Source organism: Gorilla gorilla, chromosome 1 (assembly GCF_029281585.2).
Source record: "Gorilla gorilla gorilla isolate KB3781 chromosome 1, NHGRI_mGorGor1-v2.1_pri, whole genome shotgun sequence".
Taxonomy (NCBI): Eukaryota; Metazoa; Chordata; class Mammalia; order Primates; family Hominidae; genus Gorilla; species Gorilla gorilla.
Genome location: NC_073224.2, coordinates 62266941 through 62274026, shown reverse-complemented (window position 1 = coordinate 62274026; position 7086 = coordinate 62266941). Strand labels below are relative to the sequence as shown.

The following is a 7086-nucleotide window of genomic DNA, read 5'->3' as shown; positions in this document are numbered from 1 at the left end:
AACAAACACCGCGTTTTCTCACTCATAGGTGGGAATTGAACAATGAGAACACTTGGACACAGGAAGGGGAACATCACACACACTGGGGCCTGTTGTGGGGTGGGGAGATGGGGGAGGGATAGCATTAGGAGATATACCTAATGTTAAATAATGAGTTAATGGGTGCAGCACACCAACATGGCACATGTATACATATGTAACTAACCTGCATGTCATGCACATGTACTCTAGAACTTAAAGTATAATAAAAAATAAAAATAAATAAAAATAAAAAGCATTACAAAAGAAGAAATAAAGAAACATTTTGGAACCAAAAAATATTAGTTCCATAAGAATTTTAAAAATTTGAGTTGGTATCAAATTATACACAGCTAAAAATCCTATCTAGTATACCAGAGAATAGATACTAAATAAATATTCCAGTTAAAGCACAAAAAGATAAAAAAGTTGGAAAATGTGCACAGTTATATGAGAGACATACGGGAGAAACCAAAAAGATCTACTTATGCAATTAGAATCCTAGAAGAATAATTCCAATTGATGCAGAAGCATTATATTAAATGATATTAATAAATAAACATAGTGTATATTTAAGGTGTATAAAGTGATGTTTTGATATACATATACATTGCAAAATGATAACCTCAATCAAGCTAATCTATACATCATTTCACGCATTAACCATTTTTCCTTTTCATTGAGAACTCTTACAATCTAATCTTAGAAAATTTCAAGTATGAAATACATTATTGTCAACTATAGTCAATCTGCTATACATTAGATTGCCAGAACTTATTCATTTTATAACTGAAAGTTTGCACTTTTTGACCCAAATCCTCATATTTCCCTCATACACCTAACCCCTGACAACCACTGTGCAAACATTCAATTTGACTGTTTTAGATTCTACATATCAGTAAGATCACGCAGGACTATCTTTCTGTGTCCGGGTTATTTCACTTAGCATAATGTCTTCCAGGTTCATCCATGTTGTCACAATTGACAGGACTTTTTAAGGGCTAAATAATATTTCTGTATAATAATTTCAAAATAATATTCCTGTTTCCATATCTTGACTATTGTGAATAATACGACAATGAAAATGTGACCCAAGATGTCTTCCACATGCTACTTTCATTTTCATTGTATACACATCCAAAAGTGGGATTGCTGGAAAATATGGTGGGTTTTTTTTTTTACTTTTTAAGGAACCTTCATACTATTTTTCATAATGGCTATACCAATTTACATTTACACTAACAGCATATAAAAGTTCCTTTTGCTCCACATCCTCAACAACACTTGTTATCTTTTGTCTTTGTTATAAAAGCCATCTTAATTGTTGTGAGTTCTTATTTCTTTGTGATTTTGATTTGCATTTTTTGATGATTTCTGATGTTGAGTACCATTTTATATGCCTGTCAGACTTTTGTATGTCTTCTTTGGGAAAATGTCTCTTCAGGTCTTTTCCTCATTTTTAAATCAGGTCATTATTATTATATTTTGCTATTGAGTTTTGTGTGTGTATATAAATACACATACAACTTTCTTATATATTTTAGATATTAGGCTTTTATTGGATATATAATTTGCAAATATTTTCTCCCATTCCATAGGTTTCCTTTACTGATTGTTGTCTCCATTACTGGGTGGAAACTTTTTAGTTTGATGTAATCACAGATATTTTTGCTTTAGTTGCGTGTGCTTTTGGTGTTATACCCCCCAAAAAAATTCAAAGAACTTTTTACGTATGTTTTCTTTGGATTTTTACAGTTTCGGGTTTTACATTGAAGTCTAATCCACTATGCATTGATTTTTGTGTATGATATAATATAAGGGCCCAATTTTGTTACTTGGCATCTGAACATCCAGTTATCCCAATGGCATTTAACAAAGACACTGTTCTTTCACCATTGTGTATTCTTGGCACTTTTGTTGAATATTAGTTGAATGGAGATATATATATATATATGTGTGTGTGTGTGTATATATATATACACATATATATGTGTATATATATGTATATATATGTGTATATATATGTATATATATGTGTGTATATATATGTGTATATATGTATATATATGTGTATATATGTATATATATGTGTGTATATATATATGTATATATATATGGGTTTGTTTCTGTGATCTTTATTGTGTTCTGTTTTTCCATGTGTCTTTTTTTATGCCAGTACCACACTGTTTTGATTACTATAGCTTTGTGACATTATTTGAAATCAGGTAATGTATGCCTTCAGCTTTGTTCTTGTTCTTAAGTTTCTTTGACTATTTGTGATCTTTTCTGGTTGCATATAAGTTTTAGGGTTGTTTTCTGTTTCTGTGAAAAATGCTATTAGAATTTTGATAGGAATTGCATTGAATCTGTAAAATCTGTAGTACATACATTTTAATAACATTAATTCTTTCAATCCAGAAGTATGTGATATCTTTACATTTGTTTGTGTCTCCTTTAATTTTTTTAATCAATGTTTTTTAGTGTTCAGTATACACATCATTCACCTCCTTTGTTAAGTTTATTCCTAAATACCGACAATCCTGACTTAGAAGGGCTCAACTTACAATGTTCTCGACTTATATGATGGGTTTATCAAGATATAACCTTTTGTAGGTCTAGAGGAATCTGTATACATTCTTTTGTTTTTCATTATAGTAAATGGAATTATTTTCTTAATTTCTTTTTTAGGTATTTTGATGTCTCTTCCTCTGACAGGTAAATGGCAGTTTCTGTGGTTGTTATTGTGTTTCTGTTCCTCTCATGGGTGTGCACTGTGGGTGTGTGTGTGTGTGTGTGTGCATGTGCATTATAACTTGTCATTTTAACTCACAGAAATCTGTATCAAAACAAGCCACATCTGAGCTTAATGCAGAGATTTTCTTAAATCAAAACTACCACATATTATACAAAAGTCCACGACATTGAGCTTAATGTTCTCACTATAAGAAACTTTTTCTTTTTGTTTTTCTTTTTCTTCTTTGGAGATGAGTGTATTTTGAATGGGGAAAAGAGAATGAACCAAATGGTGTTTGATGAGTTGAAGGGTGGATGACGGTAAGAATTATTATGTGCAAAAATTGTATTTTTCTTTATTTCTAGGCATGAGGTAAAATTGTACCTCCTAACTACTCCCCAGATGTAAGGTTTGGCTAAGTTGTTTATTTTGTCTAGTAAAATGCAATTGGAAGCTCCATCAGTTACTTCCAGTAGGACCTTCAAGTGTCAGTGCACTGGTGACCATGGTCTTCCTTCCCTCCCTCTATGATTATTGACCATGTTTCTAGAAGGAGTTCTTTCAAGAGCTTGATTATCCAAAAGAGGACATCGTAAAAACTTATAATTAGTTGAACTGTGCAGCAGTGAGAGCCAGAAAACTTAAAAATAAATATTTTTTGTAAATGATGAAAATTCATATTTTTCTTTTTGCTTTTATTATTTTTTTAATTGACACATAATAATTGTACCTAGTTTGTGGTACCGTGTGATATTTCAAAAATACATGGAATGTTTCACAAATCTGTGTCATCCTTCTTCAAGATCCCTGCTAATATTCTCTATATCATTCACATTTTTGTATATACCATCAAAGTAAGCACTCTTTACTGTTTTAAAGCCCTAAGATTTGGAGCTAATAATTACCACAGAAAAATATAACCCATCTTTACAGATATGTGAGCATACATTGTTTTATTGTGCTTTGCTTTATAGTACTTTGAAATCACTGCATTTTTTTAAAAAAGAAATTAAAATGTTGTGGCAACCCTGCCTGGAGCAAGACCATATGATCTATTTTTTTTTTAATAGCATGTGCTGACTTTGTGTCTGTCTGTCACATTTTGGCAATTCTGACAATATTTCAAATATTTTCATTAGTTTTATATTTGTTATGGTGATCTGTGACTGATCATAGATGTTGCTGTCATTTGTAGTTGTGTTGGGGCAGTATGAACCATGCCCATATAAGATGGTGAACTTAATTAATAATGTTGTATGCATACTATATGCTCTGCCAATCAACCAGTTTCACATCACTCTCCCTCTTTCTAGGCTGCCCTATTCCCTAAGACATGACAATATTTCAGTCAGGCCAATTAGTCCTACAATGGCCTCAATGTTTTCCAATAAGTCTCTCAATGTAAATAAAAAGCTAGAAGTGATTAACCACTGTGAGGAAGGTATGTTGAAAGCCAAGGTACGCTGAAAATGAGGCCTCATCTCCAAAAGTGTTAACCAAGCTGTGAATGCAAAGGAAAATTTCTTGAAGGAAACTAAAGTTGCTATTTCAATGAACAAAGAAATAGTAAAAGAATGAAATAGTCTTATTGATGATATGCAGAAAGTTTGAGTGGTCTAGGTAAAAGATCAAACAAGCCACAACATTCTCTTAAGCCAAAGCCTAATCCAGAGCAATGCCCTAATGCTCTTCATTTCCATGAAGGTTGAGAGAGGTGACTAAGCTATAGAAGGAACACTGGAAGCTAGCAAAGGTTGTTTCATGAGGTTTAAGGGGAGAAGCTGTATCCATATCATAAAAGTGCAAGGTGAAGCAGCAAGTCTTAATGCAGAAGCTTCAGCAAGTTATGCAGAAGATCTGGCTGCGATAATTTATGATGGTGGCTACAATAAACAACAGATTTGCAATGTAGAAAAAACAGCTTTATACTGGAAAAACGTACCTTCCATTATTTTTGTAACTGGAAAGGAGAAGTCAATGCCTGGTTTCAAAGCTTCAGAAAACAGGCTGACTCTCTTGTTAGGAGCTAACGTACTTGGTGACTTTAAGTGGAAGCCAATTCTCATTTATCATTATGAAAATCCTAGAGCCCTTAGGAATCTACTCTGCCTGTGCTCTAGAAATGAGGCACAACAAAGCCTTGATGACAGTATATCTGTTTACAGCATGGTTTACTGAATATTTTAAACCCACTGTTGAGAGCTACTACTCAGAAAAAAGATACCTTTCAAAACATTACTGCTCATTGCCAAAGCACCGGGTCACCCAAGAATTCTTATGAAACAGTGTAAGGTGATTAATGTGTTTATACCCATTAACAAAGCATCCATTCTTCAGCCCATGGATGAAGGAGTAATTTTACTTTCAACTCTTATTATTTAAGAAATACATTTCATAAGGCTATAGCTGTCGTAGGCAATGATTCCTCTGATGGACTTGTGCAAAGTAAATTGAAACCTTCTCAAAAAGATTCACCATTCTAGGTGTCACTAGGAACATTTATGATTCATGGAAGGACGTCAAAATATCAATATTAACTGAAGTTTGAAAGAGGTTGATGCCAATTGTCATGGGTTATTTTGAGGGCATTCAAGACATCATTGGAGGGAGTAACTGCAGACCAAGGGAGCTAGAATTAGAAGTGGAGCCTAAAGAAGAAACTGGAGTGCTGCAAACTAATGATAAATCTTGAACAAATGAAGAGTTGCTTCCTATAAATGAGCAAAACAGTGGTTTCTTGAGATGGAATCTACCCCTAGTGAGGATTTTGTGAACATTGTTGAAATGACAACAAAGTATTTGTATTATTAATACATAAATGTAGTTGATAAAGGAGTGGCAAAATTTGAAAAAATAGACTGCATTAGTGAAAGAAGTTCTACTGTAGGTAAAATGCTATCAAACAGCATTGCGTGCTACAGAGAAATCTTTAATGAAAGGAAGAGTCAATTGATGCAGCATACTTTGTTGTTGTCTTATTTTGAGAAATTGTCACAGCAAACCCTACTTTCAGAAACCCCCACACTGATCAGGAGGCAACCATCAATTTTGAGGCACTGCTCTCTACTAGCAAACAGGATAGGATTTGGCTGAAGACTCAGATAACCATTAGCATTTTTAGCAATACCATATATTTTATTTTATTTTATTATTATTACACTTTAAGTTTTAGGATACATGTGCACAATGTGCAGGTTAGTTACATATGTATACATGTGCGATATTGGTGTGCTGCACCCATTAACTCGTCATTTAACATTAGGTATATCTCCTAATGCTATCCCTCCCACCTTCCCCCACCCCACAACAGTCCCCAGAGTGTGATGTTCCCCTTCCTGTGTCCGTGTGTTCTCATTGTTCAATTCCCACTATGAGTGAGAACATGCAGTGTTTGGTTTGGTTTTTTGTCCTTGCGATAGTTTACTGAGAATGATGATTTCCGATTTCTTCCATGTCCCTACAAAGCACATGAACTCATCATGTTTTATGGCTGCATAGTATTCCATGGTGTATATGTGCCACATTTTCTTAATCCAGTCTATCATTGTTGGACATTTGGGTTGGTTCCAAGTCTTTGCTATTGTGAGTAGTGCCGCAATAAACATACGTGTGCATGTGTCTTTATAGCAGCATGATTTATAGTCCTTTGGGTATATATCCAGTAATGGGATGGCTGGGACAAATGGTAGCAATACCATATTTTTAAATTAAGGTATTTTCACTGTTCATTTTTAGTTGTGTTGGGGCACTATGAACCATGCCCATATAAGATGGTGAACTTAACTCATAATGTTGTATGCATACTGAATGCTGTTAAACACTTAGCAGACTGTGTAGCATAAACATAACTTTGACATGCGCTTGGAAACCAAAAAAAAAAAAAAGAAATTAGGTGAACGTCTTTACTGACTATTTGAATATTTACTTTATTTGAATATTTGCTTTATTATGCTGGTCTGGAAACATGTGGAACAATGTGTCTGAGGTATGCCTATAACTATCTTTTTTGGTTGATACTCAATTTTTCCTAAAATTAAAAATTTCTGAAGTATTGGAATATATTGTGATGCTATTCCTTTAAAGTGGAGATTTTTTTTAATAAACACATTAGTTATATGAATGCAAACAAACACACAATTGCATGTGTGTGCACACACACACAACACACCCCATAATGTTGAAATACACACCCAAATGGGTAAAAAACTGCATCTGTATATTTTTAAAATGTATATTTTTAAAATAAACGTTTCTATTATTAGATATCTTAGAGTATGTTTATATTTAAACTTAAGTTTGATATTTTTAACAAGTTTTCTCCAAAAGTATCAATT

The 7086-nt window shown here is 33.3% G+C and overlaps 1 non-coding gene across 1 annotated transcript; it reads right to left on the bottom strand.

Annotated features, from left to right (window-relative positions):
• Positions 1-3509: 3509 nt before the first annotated feature.
• On the bottom strand, positions 3510-3612 carry LOC115932238 (U6 spliceosomal RNA). The gene has a single exon (XR_004068554.2). It is a non-coding gene; the product is annotated as a U6 spliceosomal RNA (small nuclear RNA).
• Positions 3613-7086: the final 3474 nt, after the last annotated feature.